This window comes from Paramisgurnus dabryanus, chromosome 9 (assembly GCF_030506205.2).
Source record: "Paramisgurnus dabryanus chromosome 9, PD_genome_1.1, whole genome shotgun sequence".
Lineage (NCBI taxonomy): Eukaryota > Metazoa > Chordata > Actinopteri > Cypriniformes > Cobitidae > Paramisgurnus > Paramisgurnus dabryanus.
The window spans coordinates 1,351,705-1,370,036 of NC_133345.1; the positions used below are offsets into that span (position 1 = coordinate 1,351,705).

The window sequence follows — 18,332 nt, forward strand, 5'->3', positions numbered from 1 at the left end:
TTGTCGTTGGGCCAAGACCGCCCCCAACCCCAGGTTGCTAGCGTCTGTATACAAGATAAATGGTTGAGTAAAGTCTGCATAGGCTAAGATAGGAGCCTGTAACAATTCCTGTTTCAATCTCTGAAATGCCCCCTCACAGGACTCATCCCAGTCAATCGGGGGTGATCCCCGTCCCCGGTTCCGCCCTGTACCGACCAGCAGCTGGTTAAGTGGCTTAGCGATCTTGGAAAAATCTTTGATGAACCGTCTGTAGTATCCCACAAACCCCAGAAATGAACGTACTTGCCTCACAGTCTTGGGCGCACTCCAATCTCTCACTGCAGAGACTTTCCCAGGGTCTACAGCCACCCCAGCAGCGCTGACCACGTGACCCAGGAACTGGACCTCTCGCCTCAGCAGATGGCATTTATCGGGTTGCAACTTCAGCCCATATTTCTCCATTGCCTGGAAAACCTCTTCGAGGTGCCGGAGGTGGGAATCGAAATCTGGGGAGTACACAATTACATCATCTAGATATACCAAGACTGACTCCATTAACTGACCTCCCAAACAGCGCTGCATCAGGCGTTGGAACGTGGCTGGGGCGTTGCAGAGCCCGAAGGGCATCCGTTCCCACTCGAATAGTCCAAACGGGGTCGTGAAAGCGGTCTTCTTCCTATCGGCCTCGGCCACTGGCACCTGCCAATACCCACTGGCCAGATCCAGAGTGGAGTACCATGCAGACCGCGTGAGACCCGCCAGGGAGTCTTCAATCCGGGGTAGGGGAAAAGCGTCTTTCTTAGTCACCAGGTTGAGCTTACGATAGTCCACACAAAACCTCCAAGCTCCCGACTTCTTCTGCACCAGTACGATGGGGGCTGCCCATGGGCTACTGCTTTCCCGGACGATGCCCCGCCCCAGCATACCCTGCAATAGTGAGCGTACCTCTGTATACAAAGTGGGTGGGATCGGCCGGTACCTCTCCCTGCTGGGTCCTGCATCTCCAGTCGGGATATGATGTTCTACCACCTTAGTGCATCCGTAATCCTCCTCGTGTCTTGCAAACACATGTTGCCATTTCTGAAGGAGGGCTTGGAGTCTTTGTGTCTGCGCCTGTTCCAGCTTTTCCCCTTGCAGGGACTCACCTGCCAGGTGTCTCGGCACGTCCCTCTCCCCGTTGTTCAAAGGGGCTTCCATCTGCGTCAGGGCCACCTCGATGACAGTGGGGCACACCTGACGGAACTTAACATCTCTCTCTTCCCTCACCTGATGGGGTGCAACCCCCGTGAGTCGGGCCAGCCGCTGGTGTCGGTGTAAGTGTACTGGGTAGGGATGGTCATTTCGAACCTTTACAGGGACCCTCCCCCGGTGGACCGCCGCTAGGCCTCGTGCTACTTCCACTTGGGGGCAATCAGCGTGGGGTTCAACCAATACCCACTCTTCGGGGCCAACTCCTCGGGGAGCCACTCTCACCCACACCATGGCCTCACTCCTAGGGGGGATAGATAAAGCATAGCGACACATCACTCTTCCTACCTCTTCCCGGCCTCTACGGACCTGGGTCATCTGGACCCGACGGCAGTCGGCGACCACTCGCTCCCATAAGGGCCTCTCAACAGGGGAGATCCTAGGGCCGGGCCTAGCCCGAAATAACTCCTCCCAACACTCGGAGAGCACGTTCATCCCTAGTAGGGCTCGGTGGACTCCCAAACACCTGTCTTCCACGATGATCACCCCTTTTTGGGGAACTAACACCCCATGCACTTCTAAGTCCGCCAGCCGATAGCCAATGTAAGGAATCTCTAAGCCGTTGGCGCCCCGCAACGTCAGCCAGGGGGCCTCTCCTCCTTGGGTTCTCTGCTTCCCGAATACTTCCTGCGAGAGACTTTCGGCAAACAATGTCACTTGAGAGCCTGTATCTACCAGGCACTGTACTGTCTTGCCACATACCTTCACCTCCGCCGTTGGGCTATGCCCCACCATCTGGCCTCTTGAATTATCACGTCTTTCCGGGTCTCCTCGAGGGGTCCCGGCCACACGACCCACTGTGGCCGGTCGTCCTAAAAACCCCCTTCCGATGCCCTGCGAGGCCCACACTGACGGCTATAATGCCCTGGTTCTCCACAACGATTGCAGATTGGCCGCCCTTGGTCATCCCACTCAAAGCGGGGCCGGTTGAAACGGTTCGGGCGCCCCGGTGGCTCTCGGCCCCTCTCAGAGTAGACTCGCTCTCGGGGTGCCGGCCTCGGTTCCTCTTGCGCCCTACCTTGACGAAGTTCTCCCAGAAGAGCCTTAGATAGTTCCGACATCTGCTCTCGGACATCTTTCAACAATTCTACTCTGAGGGCTTGCTTCCAATCTGCGTGTTCAGGTGGTGCTGCGGTGTTCCCACTTACGGCTGCACATACAGGGGTTTCACTTACTTCGACCTCATCGCCTTCCAAGGCCAGCGCCTCCTTCTTTAGGTCCTCAAAGGTGAGCCCGGAGTCCCGTCGAAACTGGACCCTCAGACTTTGTCTCACGGGGCCCTCTTTCATCCCCAGGAGGAACTGGTCGCGTAACAAGGTCTCTCCGTCTCCTAGCCCATGGTCTCGTCGGGCCTGCAGGCGAGTGAACTGCTCTCGCAGCCTGAGGGCAAAAGCTCTAATAGGTTGTCGGGGGCCTTGCTTACAATTAAAAAATTGTGAACGGAGGACAGCTACGGGGGTATGGTCGCCATATTGTTCAGTAAGGAACTGGAACACAGTCTGGGCGGTGGCTCGAATTGCTTCGGGGGCGGCTTGTACCTCTCGCCGTGCTTCTCCCTCTAGGGAGTTCAACACAAACTGGAGCCGCTGAGCGGCGCTAAGGCCCTGCAAGTCGGCCAAGTACTCTAATTGGGCCTTCCATTCGGTCAGTCGTACCTCCGACTCTGCTCCTCCATATTTCTGGATCCATGGGCTTCCCATGATAATAGATGTGGCACGGGGTGGGGCTGCAGGCCCCGCGTTGTCCGTCATTGGGTGACCTTGGTTACTCAACTCGAGGTGGGGCCCTGCCGACTACGCCAAATCTGTCACAGGTAGGGGTGGACCCAGATGTAACTAAGGTCACGCCCCTTTCTCCACCTCGAGGAGATTCCCAAAGCCACCCCAATGACCAGACACACAAGGTAAGCATAAAATTAAAATATACTTTATTAAATTACTTAAAAATATTAAATAGGGAAGGGGAAACGGGGGACTTAAAATAATGGCCACTCTAGGCTCTCCTCCACCACCAACTGTATCTTCACACAGTCCACTCTCCTCATGTTCATTCTCGTTTTCCTTTCTCTCCACAGGCGGCCACTAAGACACAAAGACACTGTTACTTGGACTTCGAGTATTTCTCACCGGCTCTGCTGTTTACAGCTTTCTGGGTAGAAATCACGTTCACGGTCTGTTCTTCAATTATTCACTCTCGTTCTTCTCTCTCTCCACAGGTGGCCGCTAGGACACAAAGACACCGTTACTGAGACTTCGAGTATTTCTCACCGGCTCTGCTGTTTACAGCTTTCTGGGTAGGTATGGTTTTCCTCCGTAGGTCAGCAGAGGGGCGAAGGTCACACACCACCTCACCGGGTCGAGCGCTGCCCTATCTCCACTGCCCGTAGGCCGATCGAATCCTGGACAGGGGCGCCCCTTTGTAGAGACCGCGGGGGCGGCGGACCCTTTCGCCTCTGACTCTGCGACAAAACAGACACAGGTAAGTTTACACCACGAATATTTCCAATGTTCTACTCACAGTCACTGACAGCTCTTGGTCTGCGTTCCTTCGTACTCCGAAACAGCACACTATTTATAGTGACAGTGGTTTCTGTAGTCGTGGGCCTCTCCGTCCTCTGCCCAGTGGAAGAAAATGGATGATGCGGGGCTTCGTCTACAAGACACACAGCAACCCACGGCAATACACAGCACCACTCCAAACGTGAAAAAGATTTATTACACAGTCTCACTCACCACACTATAAGTGCACCACAAGAAGGGAAGCGCCCGGTGTCCTCCACTGCGCTTGGGCTACGATAAGGCGATGGGAAATACGACCACAATAAGTCTCGTTGCGGTGGCTGTTTGGAGTTGGACTTCTCACGGCTCGCCCACCACACTCTTATCGGGGTAGGGCCGCCCTCCTTCTCCTGGAGGTTTCCAATAGTTATACAAGTTAACTTTTGCCAGTTACTCCACACAAAAAAAAGGTATACTCACGGCGAATAGCCTTTGTTTACGTTGTACCAGAAGGTCAATTTTCTTCCTGCTTTACTCCTTCAGTATTGATTAGAACAAGTTCCTTTCGACCCATAGGATTTTCCTGTTTACTCCAGCAGCTCCACAATCAAGACTGCAACGAGAGAGAGAGAGAGAACCACAGACAGCCACCACGTCCAAAAACGAGCACAGCTCCGTTTCCCAGCACACACTAAGCACTCTAACTGTGTTCTAACTGTGCTTTATATACTCCTCTCTGTACTATAATCATCCAATTGCCCGGCGATCTCTTCAACTAGGCACAGCTGTGCCCAATCGGCTGATTACAGCCTCCGTGAATCTGCCGGATGTCCGGTGTTTCCGTTTTCCGGTCTGGACGGAAACATCCGGGCGGAACCAAAACTTCCTCAACTTTTGGTTCCGCCCTGAAAGATCGTCACCCCGTGACATCTTCCCTACTTCCGGTCAAAGCCGCCATTTTGTGAAATAGGCATATAGGTGACGCTGGAGCACGCGGCCATTGTCTCTGTTCAACAAAACAAGTATATATATACACATACGCATATTTTTCCTCAATCAATCACCGAATACAAGGTGCTATTCGATGCCAACTGACCCTTCTCTCTGGTTTCATGTTTGTAAGGAAAATTAAGGGGGAAATTACGATAGCATTTCAGCCAAACATTCATTCGTGCCACGCTGCTTTTCTTTGAACGAAAAAAAACCCTCTGCTCCCCCTACACAATTTCTTCTCCTGTTATTTTATGCTTAAAACAAGCAAATAAATCTGACTACAGGGTAAGAAAAAATTCGTGAACTTTTCCCATAAACACTTAATTCAAGAAAAATTGTCCCACCCCACTGGCCATTTTTTATCCACAATACACATTCGATGTCTGCAGGCACCATTGTCTTTGTTCAACGCAAACAATTCTGTTGCGTTTTTCTTTGAACGAAGTGCTCCGCCTAGATAATTTGACCCATATTCACATGGGTTTGTTTCTCGTTTTTTTTCTTTGAGAACAATCTATATAGCGCCTTCCACAATCGTTTTGGTGTTAGCTTTACGTAAAATAGAAACACAGAAAAGTACTGAGCGATGGAGAGACCACGAACGCGGAACGTATTATGGACCACGGACTGGCAAACAAACTGGCAACCACGCACTAAAGAAGCAAACTCTGATTTTAAACTCACCTTATTTGTCCCCGGAAAGCGCCAGAGTCGATGCACGGAGTGGACGGAACAAGCCTCGCTTCCATAGCCGAAGGTCAAAAATCCATTTAAACGTGTAGTCCCCGGTGTCCACTCGATCTTACCCAAAAAGCCGAGAAGCGATACCGCAATGGCATCCGGAGAAGGCGCTGGCTGTCGGGATGGAGGTTAGCGGGTCAGAGGTCCGGCACTGAAGGTCTGCGTTCATTATTCACCGTGTGCATTTCACTCTATATCCACTTTCTAATGTATAGCACTTGATAAGGATTAACAGTTTAAAAACAGAAATGCAAGACATCAGAAAATACATTTATTTTTTACTTTCATAACATGAGAGGTGTCATACAATAACAAATATGAGCTTTAAAATCACATTCCTAAGTTAAAAATATACATAAAAATAGATATATGGATCATTACACAAATCACTACTCAAAGGACCTATGTTAAATAACTGCTTCAATATTAATTAACAATAACATTTGGCCAAGGCAGTCCTTGTAAATAGACATATAAATAGACAAATAAAATCATGACATATATGCCGTAGAGCCTGAGATAGAGAAAAATAATAAGGAATTCTGCTTTTACTACCATCTCAGAAATATTGCCAGAATTAGAGGTTTTGTCTCAAGACAGGACTTAGAGAAACTTGTTCATGCTTTCATCACCAGCAGGGCCGATTATTGCAATGGTCAATGGATTTAAAAAGTACTGTTTCTTGTTTAAAAACCACTTCATGGCTACAATACATGACAGATATGCTAATCGAATATGAAACCGATTACTCGGATCAATAGGATCAGGTCATTTAGAAAAAACAAGGGTTCACTCAAAACAAGGTGCCTCAGCATTCAGTTATTATCAGCTTTCAGAAGAGATCAGATGTGCTTCAACAGTAGACACTTTTAAATCTAGATTAAAAACACATCAGTTTAACTTTGCATTTACTGAATGATTTAAAACAGTACGAATAAAACAGTACAAAAGAATAAAACAGTATGAACCTTACCTGTTATAAAGGGAATGAAGCTTACGGTATGGTGCTTACCTGCAGAAATAAATAAAGTACAATAAGAACACACAGAACTTCAATTTTCAAAATTATTTTAACATTAAATGATGATTATTTTACTGGTTTACCTGTTTGTGATTACCACAGGATCCCGTCACCTGGCTGCGGTCTTCATTTGGTGAACGGTTCTTCACTCATAATTGACCTATACAAGAAATAGAGAAGAATAATAAGCAATTCTGCTTTTACATGTAGATGTGTGCCCCAAGAACACAGACACACCGGCTCCAAAAAGTTTAAACAGTACACATTTCTGTTATTTTAATGTGGCAAATGTGTCAGCTTTAAAAGAAGCATACATTACCTTTTAAAGAGGAAATACCTTTTGCATGAAATACCTTTACTCCCAGCATAAGCAAGCAATTTTCAAAATGCTTTTAAAAGTAAATAGTGATTATTTTACTTGTTTACCTGTTTGTGATTACCATGGAATCCTGTCACCATCATTTTTAAGCTTGTAAAGCAAATAATGAAATATTGACTTAGTAGGAAAAAATATTTTGGAAGTATCGTGATAAATGATGAAGAAAATATTTTGCAAAGTGATGGTTAGCACACGGTTGATGGTACCTATTAAATTCCATCATATTTTTTTATTCCTACTATGGAAGTCAATGGTGACTATCTGCTGTGGGTTTACCATCATTCCTCAAAATACCTTCTTTTGTGTTACTCAGAAAAAAACTAATCCTCGTGTTGTTGTAAGCCTGTATGCATGAGTAAATGATGACAGAATTATCATCATAAATTGAAATATCCCTTTAAACTGTATTTCCCCCCTTAAACCTAAACTTATTTTCCTACAGCAAGTCATTTAGGTAATCAAGAAAATACTTTACCCGTTGTCTTTGTGAGTTAAACAAATACAGCTACGCTTCCAGGTCTGTCGACGTTGCTGTGGTTTTTCGACAGCTGTAGTATGAAGGGTAGCGAATGAATGAATACATTGCAAAAAATCATTTCTTACTTGTTATTTCGAACTGTTTTAACTATACAAATATCTAGAAAGTCTTAAAATAAGATGCATTTTTTGATGAGCAAAATGCCCTAAGAAAATAAACCTAGCCTTTAGGGAGAAAAAACTCAGAATTTGGGCTTAAAACAAGCAAATAAATCTGCCAAAGGGGTAAGAAACAAATCTAGATATAAACACTTAATTCAAGAAAAATTGTCGTAGCCCATTGGCAGATTTGTTGGCTTGTTTAATGTACATGCATGTACAATATTTCAATTTGTCTTGTATTTATTAGCATTTTGTATTGCCCAACGCTGTCTAGGTTGTTTAACTGTTGTCATTTTCTTATAAAAGCCTTTATAATTTATTAGTTTGGATGATTGCCATTCCCGAGAAACTCTTATATTGGAAGTAAAAGAATCATCTAAGCATTATTTTGTGCTCTTAGACATGTAGCCGTTTGATTGTGGTTCTATTTAATGGCTAGTCTATTCGTTTGGAATGGTCAAACGGCTATTAGATTTTCACTGACAGCCCAAATTAAGCCTTGTTTTAGCCTAGACACTTATTCGCTGTCTATTAAAAGTTATGTAGTCGTTGAATAGCCGCTTTTTTGATGACTAATGTATTCTTGGGCCGTGGTTAGACGTCTCTTGGATTTTACGTAAAACGACAAGCGAATCTATTTTTAACACAAAGGTCAGGGGAGAGCGCGAACGCAGTCCCCCACTATCAGAAATTTTGCAGTCGAGATTCCCACATTTGGGGAATTCGCAAAGGGTCAGCCCAACCGGAGTGCAATGGCTGAGCCTCGCCCTGGGTGAACCACCTTCATGATCATGGTGTCTCCCCTGCCAGGTAAGTATGAGCGACACCCTTTGAGGCCAGACGGCCGCATCTTCCTGTGACCGATCACATCGACGGCGCCCCCGGAGGCCGTCCGACTAACATTTAATTTACTGTGTGTGACCAGGTGGAAAGCGCACGAAGCCACGTCTGAGACCAAACATTCTTCGAGATCTACCCTGTTTTTATTCCGTTTCCAGCCCGGTTGAACCGTGTAGAGTGAAATATGTGAAACAATTTAAATCAAATGGATTTAAATTGCGCATTCAAATATATGGTTTCGTTATTACAAAGTAACTTTACGTGGAATAGAAACAAAGAAATGTACAGAGCAATCAAGAAACAACGAAAGCATAGCAATTTTAGAACGTGGATAAATAAAAACACAGGGCTCAATGACTTACCCGTTGTCGTTGTGAGTTAAACAAGTACAGCTATGCTTCCAGGTCTGTCGACGTTGCTGTGGTTTTTCGACAGCTGTAGTATGAAGGGTAGTGAAAAAAGTTTTCAGGTGTTTTTAACATTCCAATCGGTCTCGTTCGCTTTTGTTGCGCCTTCAGCTGTGTCGAGGATGTTTAATTCGTCCTCGTATCACCTCCGCAAACTTGTAAAGAAATTAATTAAATACATTACAAAAACATTTCTTTATCAGCGTGTTCATTTCCACGCAAGCTTTTCGTTAAACCAATAAAGCCAACGAAATCACAGCAATTTTAAAACACACGGATTAGAAAAAACACCGTCATTCACGCACAAAAGAAGCAAATTCTTTTTTTTATACTTGACTTATTTATCCCCGAGATGGGGAGCGCACCATTCATGGAAACACTGCAATACCATGTTGATGCATGGAGTGGAAGGAGCAAGCTCCGCTTCCATTTCCGAAGGTCAAAAATCCATTTAACATATAGTCCCCGGATAGGAGACGTATCAGACATTAAACTGATAAGAACAGATACTACACTTGATCTTAGCCAAAAGGCCGAGAAGCGATACCGGAATAGACGCAGCCAAAGGGGGAGCCGGCGAAGGCGCTGGCTTTTGGGGTGGAGGCTAGCGGGCATTTAACTCTATACGTTCTCATTGTATAACCCAGAGGTAGAACGTTGAGCTAGCAAATCAGAAGTTCATGTTTTAATGCAGGATCTGATCCACGCTCATGAGAGAGAGAGAGAGAGAGAGAGATAGAGAGAATTTAGAATTTTCAAAAAACCTTTATTACAAATTAAAACATTTTCATAACCTCAAATCAGAAAAAACAAAGAAAAAAATATATATAGTAACGGAAATAACAAAAAAATAAGCCAACATAGGAGCAAAGAACAAATCATCTTCAATAACCAGACACAGAGCTCCTCCATAATACCAAATCAATTCAAAAGAAAGAAGATCATTCATTGCTTTAAAGTATCTAAAACCAATAAGGATTCTAGATTTAACTTATTTTAAAAACTGCTAATGTATCATGGCTTCCGGGTCTGTCAACGTTGCTGTGGTTTTTCGACAGCTGTAATATGAAGGGTAGAGTGAAAAAAAATATTTAAGTGTTTTGAACATCCCAATTTGTTCGTTTACTTAGTATTTTCTTAATGTTTTCGAGTTAAAAAATAATTCTTAAATCGAGATACATTTACTTAATAAGCAAAGTGGCTTAGAATTTAAGTCTTGTTTACTGAAATAAATTCTAAAATGTAATAGGTTAAGGCTTAAAACAAGTAAAAATATCTGCCAGTGGGGTAAGAAAAATAAACCTAAATTGAGTTTATTATTGAATTAAGTTGAAACTAGAATTAAGTTTATTTTTCTTACCCCGCTGGCAGATATTTTTTATTTGTTTTAAATATAAACCTGTTGATTTTTATAATTTATTTCAATTATTTTACAAAGTATGCGATCTGATTTTTTTAATCGCGGTGTTTCTTTTATTCCTCGTTTCTTTTCCGTGCATTTGCTTTATTTATTTATTTTTGCTTGTTGCATTTAAATGCACATTTGATTTGTTGCCACATTATTATGTGTTAATGTATTTTTTAACATGTTTATCAACAAAAAGTGCGTTATTATAATTAATTATATAGCTGTGAAATATATACAAGAATTCCCAGCAAAAACAAAACGTTTTTATAACAATTTTCTATTACAATACATAATATCTTAAGCCACTTTGCTTACCAAGTAAATGTATCTCCATTTAAGCATTGTCAGATATTCACTAGAAAACAAGACAAAAACAGTAAGTAAGATATTAATTTACTTTTTTCTTTCAAACATAAATTTACAGACGGCTGGAAATTTTTAATAAAATAACTAGACATACCTATTCGGGTCTGCTCCCGTTTGCTGTGATGACGGGGGACTTAGTCCAAAGCACATTTTGAGGAATACTTACACATTTTACTTCTTATTTCTTTGAAATTAATTATGCATACACTATGGATTAAAAATGTCCCGACTGCGAACCTGATAAAACCCAGGTAAAAAGCAAATACAAATAAACCATTTTGATTTAGCAAAAGTTTACAAATAAATGCACTCCTTGCACACAACAAGCACGTCTAGTGTTGGACTTTAAGGCGTCCATTTGCATGTTCATAATTTAGAGGAAAGGCACAAGATACAAATATCTAAGTTCAAATATTTATTGATCAGATTGAAAAAGTTTAACAGCGCTGGGTCCTCTCAAGTAGCGAACAACCAGCTCAGGAAGTAACATGCTTATTTATAAAATATGTGACGTCGATGTTTCTTCAGAAAATCTCCACCCACAAAGGCCGTTCCCCTCGTCCATCTGACTCCATCACCACACCCAATTTTAGCCTGTAGGCAAAGATGGACACACATAGACAAAGAAAAACAAACTGTTCTCCTCTCATCCCTGGGAGCCCTGCAGTTCCTCTCCAGTACTCCTCCACTTTGAATAGCATGTTATAATGCTTTCTTAGAAACAAATCATTAATAAAACATTCATTTATAAAAAACATAAGCTGTAAGATGAAAGTGATTATTATGTAAAACATATTTCAATATCATGACATCATTTTATTATTTGTAAAATTGGTTATATGAATAAGGCACACATTAACTTCTTTAGATAGATAAACACATATTAAATCTTTTACTGCAATACTACTTCTAAGCAAACACTTTAATCATTATTAAAACCATCTGTTAGGAAAGAAAACACACACACACACACACACACACACACACACACACACACAGGAGATTCTGTTCTTCAAGGTTGAGCTGCCCTGCCCCCATTAAGTTATTCTGTATGCAACCTTCATTTCATTGGTTAATACACATTTATCAAAGACAACATCTTATATTTACTACATCAATTATTCAATGATTAATACTGATTAAGTAAGAAATACATTGCATATTTTATCCTGTGAACATTAAGGCATTAGTTAATGACATAGTCGCCTGTTTGCTTTCCCCCTCAGGCCTCTCTCTTATCTTGATCGATACCAGTCGTAAATTCCTAAATTCCTCCTTGCAGCACACACACAAAAACTGGTAACTCTCCACTCTCAAACATAAACACCTCATTTCTACATAATAGCTCAGTGCATATATGAAACACACAATGTTTATAGAATAAAATGATCAATTAAAGAAATATAAAAATGGAACAAAATCAATTTCCACAGTCCTTATTTGGACATCTTTGTAGCAAGATTAATAAAACAACATAAAAATCCCACAATTCCCTCTCTTGACCTCTGAAAGAGGTCACACATTTTCTCCTCATCATCCTCCAGGTTCTGTAGGCCTAATAGCGGCATGCTGTATTTGGGTGGATTTTCTTTTTTCTCTATTGCAGACACTATCAGTCTGTTACACAGGGATCTCCATTGTTTATGCCAAATATTATGGTGACTATAATTGCAGTTATAACTCCTACGGCCCACAGAACCTTCCAATTTGCATATAGCTTCATCTCTGTGGAAAAAATACACTTATGCCTATTGGCTAATACTCAAATAACAATCGTAAATTCAAAAAGGAAAAGAAAAATGAAATATGAAATTAATACTGTAGAATTGTATAAGAAACTTAAGAAATTCAAAGATCAAAATTCAAAGGTCAATACGGAATGTAGTTACCCAGGTTATAATGAATATATGGTAATTGTGATATTCAGGTCTCTAAACACTTCTGTCAGGATTTCCAGCACTTTGTGGAAATCCAATTTATCCAGGCCACACCCCAGCCGGGGAGTGGATACACTTGTTATGTTTTCTTTCTCACACCACTCTCTCATACATCTGAGGCTGTAGGTAAAATTCTCATATGTTGATAAATCAGTACAATTTTGTTTTATTATTAAATGAAAAATCAATCTGCCGTCATCCTCGTGGGTAACTGCACATTCACCTGTGTGTTTGTTCTGTCTTACAACCTTTTGTGTACCGTACTTCGCTTTGAATTGTACGGCTATACCTGCTCCATAGGCACAATCTGCACTCACACAGTGTGCTAGGGGTTCTGTTGCTGGGCTGGAAAAAATGTCACCTTTTTTATGCACAATTTTACAGTGTGTTTGTTGACTTTGTTGTTGGTGTTGTGTGAGTGTCTCTGTATTCCAGCTGATTCACTTTCACTTTCAACACTTTCCCTCTCTTGGACCTGAGTCCTCAGGTCCACACCTGTGTCTGTTAGAAACCCAATCATCATTTTTAACAGCTGGGTCGTTCTCACAATTTCGTTGTTTGGTAGCCTGGCAGGAAAAATGTTCAATCATAGCAGTTAGTTTCTAGAAATAAACAGCATTAGTTAGTGGCAGGATTGGATCCTGCACCAAGGCGTTCCTCGGACCCGGAAACTGACGACCTGTAAACAATTCAAAGGTTGTAAAACCAAGAATCCTGTTAACAGAAAAGTGAATAGACATTAATGCAATTGGTAATGCGTCAAGCCATGTTATTTTTGTCTGTGCACAGATTTTGTCAAGTCAAATTTTAATGTCAAAGTCAGGTTCAGTATTTCATCTTTGCTCTAACATTGGGGTGATAAGCAGCCCCGAAAATATATGTCAATTCCAGTGCGTGTTTGTCAATTTTGTCAGATCTAACTATGTCTTGGGAAACCATGGTTGGGGATATAAGTGGTTTATTAGGCAGTTGACAACAGCCACGTCATTAGGTACCTTCACAGCCTGTAGTATGTGTCAGGCTTTGCTAGCATTTACTATAGGCCGGCCTTTCCTGGTTTCAAACCCACCTATCTGCCATATGGCAGTTCCATATATACTGCACCAATCACATATGCAGATTCACTATAAACAATCACCCTCTCTTCACCAGTGTAGTGCAAGGCTTTGATAACAGCTGTCATTTCAGCTCTCTTTGCTGACCGTTTACCTTTCAATCTACCACTCAGTCGTGTTACAAAATCACCCACAACTTGCTCAACCACAGCAAAGCCTGCCTTCAATGTGTCATCTGCTGCTCTGAAACAACAACCATCTGTAAACAGTGTGAATAACGGTGGGGTAGTTGTCAGTGGTACCGCGAACAAACCATCTCTCAATTTATTTGCTTTTTCAGTCAATGGTATAACAATTATAATTAATTACAATAATAATAATTTATATATCAGTCAATGGTATCCAATCATTTGGCTCACCCTCAGTGATTAGATCTGCCATGTGAACACCTTCATGCACATATATGATGTCTGGGCTGGCAATTTCCTTAAATACAAAGTTTGTTACAATAATCAGTTATTTTTCTATTGTCACAGCTTTTCTTGTTTACCTTTTATAGTGTTCTATGGTGTTCTTTTTTCTTTTTCAATTTATTTCTTTTATCTATTTTAATATCCTTTCTGCCATAGCTGTTCTATGCCATATATATTTACTTTTTTAGCTCAGTACCATCAGTGGAGTTCTGACGTCCTCTGTAGATACCAAATTCAACTATGCATTTCTTCCTGTCAGATTAATAGGAGTCTGATTTGATTTCAGAACAGGTAGTCACACCTAACAACAAAGTTCTTTATCAGCCTTTAAATTTGTCTAGCTGATTTTCTCATAAAGATTGTCTGTGTCCCTATAGTAACAAGGTCTTTAATAAACATTGAACGGCTGTTTACTCTTTCCCCTTTTTCACTCAAAGGTCCGTATGAAGATGAAAAAGTTCAGTGTCCAGTGAAATATTGTCCAGTTTCTCTTGCCTCCAAGAACAGTATTGTCTTTGTTAGTCTCTTTCTGGATTCCACTCAGTCTTTTTGGTGTTTCATCCTTGTAAATGTCTCTGACCATATGCAGTGCCCCCTTCACTGCTTGAGTTTAAGTATAATCCCATTCAAATAGAATGTGTTCTCAGTCCAGTTTATGAGTTACTTCTCTCTTTGTAACTCCAACACTTTGATATCACACACAGTTTTTGCCACTGTCTTTTCATTGCCAGCTTTTATTCACTTTCTTGAATGTCAAAGGATGGGAATAATCAGCCCACAAGGTTTCAGCTTGACCCATGCAAAATATTGCCTTTCAATTTAAAAATAAAATTTATCTTGTGACCACCTTCCATCATCAGATGAAGACTCCTCTTCATTTTGTTAAATCTTTTTTTCCTTTATACAATCTATCTGTTTCATTCACCTTTTAACAATTTTCTGTCCTTTTTTTTTTTTAATTGTTCATCTCTATTTCCACATTCAATAACTTGGTCTACTCTTTTCTCTAATTTGTTGTTTTTCTTTCAAAGCTTCGCCTCAGTCTTTCTGCTAGATTTTGCTTAATCCCATGTATGGTTTTAACAGACTCATTATATCACAGACACACTACATTTTCACACAAATAAAATCTGCATCTACATTTAATTCACCGCTATTGATTTGAAAAACAGGCTGTTTCATTTGGGCTTTGGCTTTCTCATAAGGATTAGGTGTGTGCAAGGAGGGGTAGATCGATTTCACTGGGGGTGGAGCAGCAGGAGGAGCCGTAGGTGTCATACTTGAGTCTGGCTGACTGTTTCCCTGTTTAACTTCCTTTGGCTTTGCAGCTGCACCACTGTCAACTTCCCCTAACTAATGCAACCTCTTTCTGTCTTTTCTTAACATCTTTAGGATCAGTTTGGGCCATCATTAATTGAATTATTTTTTGCCATGGCACATACACCGGTGAACACACATATTCATCACACTCTTTCTGAAATTCAGCCATAATATATATCAACGTACAATACACGGTACAAATACTATTACAATACAATTTCTCAGACAAAACCACAACAATAACAGTAAGACGTCAATTTTCTTTTCCAGTATTCGTAGGCCTTACACCTCACGGGCTGCTGTACACCCCCTACGGCTACAACCGAGTCGGTATTTTATAACACCTAATGTATTAAAGGAATCCTCAACCTTATATTTAATTCTGTTAACTTACACCGCCATTAACAGTATTTATGGACCTTTCATCCAAGAGCCTCTCACTCCTTACGGCTACAACCGAGTCGGTATTTTATAACGCCTAATGCGTTAAAGGAATCCTCAACCTTATATTTAACAAAAAAAAATTCAAAAATTTCAAAAAGTTTTTCACTCTGATCAATTCTTATTGTTTAAATAATCAATTTCAGTTCGGAGCTCCTTATCAACACAATTAATTTGATATATCCAAATAGCAGAATTCGATACAACAGGTTTCTGCTTACCTTGTTTATTAGAGCGCTCTTTGTGTTGAAATGGAGCCCTCCCTTACTCTGGTTTCTTCAATGTGAAACCCTCCTTCCTCTCACTCTCTCCTTTCCCTCCACAAAACGTCGGTGGTCACCAATTGTTGGACTTTAAGGCGTCCATTTGCATGTTCATAATTTAGAGGAAAGGCACAAGATACAAATATCTAAGTTCAAATATTTATTGATCAGATTGAAAAAGTTTAAAGGAGCATTTCACCCGTAGAAACAATAATCTTTATTGAAAGTGTGTCATATTTGTAGTCAAAATGTAACATACATTTAGAATTTGGTGCCTATTTGACCGGGAAAAAGGGGTGTTTGTAGTCTCACTTCCTCAACAAAGATATTGGACTTCCTTCTTTCAATGATGCAAAATGATGATTTTTACATCATTGAAAGAAGGAAGTGCAACACTGAAATCTGTATTTTTTCCTGTCTCAGCGGCAACTGAGAAAATTATGCATGACCATTCAAAAACATGACTGGGGTTCTAACTATACAAAGCTTAATGCAAATGGGTGAAGTGTCCCTTTAACAGCGCTGGGTCCTCTCAAGTAGCGAACAACCAGCTCAGGAAGTAACATGCTTATTTATAAAATATGTGACGTCGATGTTTCTTCAGAAAATCTCCACCCACAACGGCCGTTCCCCTCGTCCATCTGACTCCATCACCACACCCAATTTTAGCCTGTAGGCAAAGATGGACACACATAGACAAAGAAAAACAAACTGTTCTCCTCTCATCCCTGGGAGCCCTGCAGTTCCTCTCCAGTACTCCTCCACTTTGAATAGCATGTTATAATGCTTTCTTAGAAACAAATCATTAATAAAACATTCATTTATAAAAAACATAAGCTGTAAGATGAAAGTGATTATTATGTAAAACATATTTCAATATCATGACATCATTTTATTATATGTAAAATTGGTTATATGAATAAGGCACACATTAACTTCTTTAGATAGATAAACACATATTAAATCTTTTACTGCAATACTACTTCTAAGCAAACACTTTAATCATTATTAAAACCATCTGTTAGGAAAGAAAACACACACACACACACATACACACACACACACACACACACACACACACACACACACACACACACACAGGAGATTCTGTTCTTCAAGGTTGAGCTGCCCTGCCCCCATTAAGTTATTCTGTATGCAACCTTCATTTCATTGGTTAATACACATTTATCAAAGACAACATCTTATATTTACTACATCAATTATTCAATGATTAATACTGATTAAGTAAGAAATACATTGCATATTTTATCCTGTGAACATTAAGGCATTAGTTAATGACATAGTCGCCTGTTTGCTTTCCCCCTCAGGCCTCTCTCTTATCTTGATCGATACCAGTCGTAAATTCCTAAATTCCTCCTTGCAGCACACACACAAAAACTGGTAACTCTCCACTCTCAAACATAAACACCTCATTTCTACATAATAGCTCAGTGCATATATGAAACACACAATGTTTATAGAATAAAATGATCAATTAAAGAAATATAAAAATGGAACAAAATCAATTTCCACAGTCCTTATTTGGACATCTTTGTAGCAAGATTAATAAAACAACATAAAAATCCCACACTAGTTACCATTCATATTTTGCGTGATTTAAGTTTCGTCGCATACATTTTGGAAGGCACACGATAAAAACAAAATAAGGCTTTTAATGTATGCCGACCTCATTCTCCGTTGAGGGCTTATCAATCATAATAAACGCTGTTAACTCTTCTCATTGAATGGTCTAAATCCAATGCTGGTAAAGAAATCAAATGTGCATTTAAACGCAACAAGCAAGCCGTAAAGCAATGGATGCAGGCAAACAAACGAGGAATAGCACATACACCACGATTAGATCATCGGGTCGCATACTTTGGAATTAATAAGAAATAATTATTCAGTCTAAAGAAATAAGAAGTAAAATGTCTAAGTATTTCTCCAAATGTGCACACTCATTACAATAAACGGGAGCAGACACGAATAGTTATGTATGTCTCGTTATTTTATTTAAAATTGATAAGCTGTCTAACATATGATATATTTTGATAATACGAAATGCTAAAAAAATAATATAACACCAATCGACAATATCTGTTATTGTTATTTTTACAAGTAAATTCATGTGTAGGAGAAAACAAAGCAGCTGTCAGTCCATACTATATTGAGTGGCCATCGTAGTGGTGCAACCTGAACGATGTTTTCCCTACTTCCGGTCAAAGCCGCCATTTTGTGAAATAGGCATATAGGTGACGCTGGAGCACGCGGCCATTGTCTCTGTTCAACAAAACAAGTATATATATACACATACGCATATTTTT

The 18,332-nt window shown here is 40.8% G+C and overlaps 2 non-coding genes across 2 annotated transcripts; both read right to left on the reverse strand.

The window, feature by feature from the left end:
* Positions 1–8,151: 8,151 nt before the first annotated feature.
* On the reverse strand, positions 8,152–8,316 carry LOC135753538 (U1 spliceosomal RNA). The gene has a single exon (XR_010533708.1). It is a non-coding gene; the product is annotated as a U1 spliceosomal RNA (small nuclear RNA).
* Positions 8,317–9,099: 783 nt separating this feature from the next.
* On the reverse strand, positions 9,100–9,290 carry LOC135753439 (U2 spliceosomal RNA). The gene has a single exon (XR_010533627.1). It is a non-coding gene; the product is annotated as a U2 spliceosomal RNA (small nuclear RNA).
* Between the last annotated feature and the right edge of the window lie 9,042 nt (positions 9,291–18,332).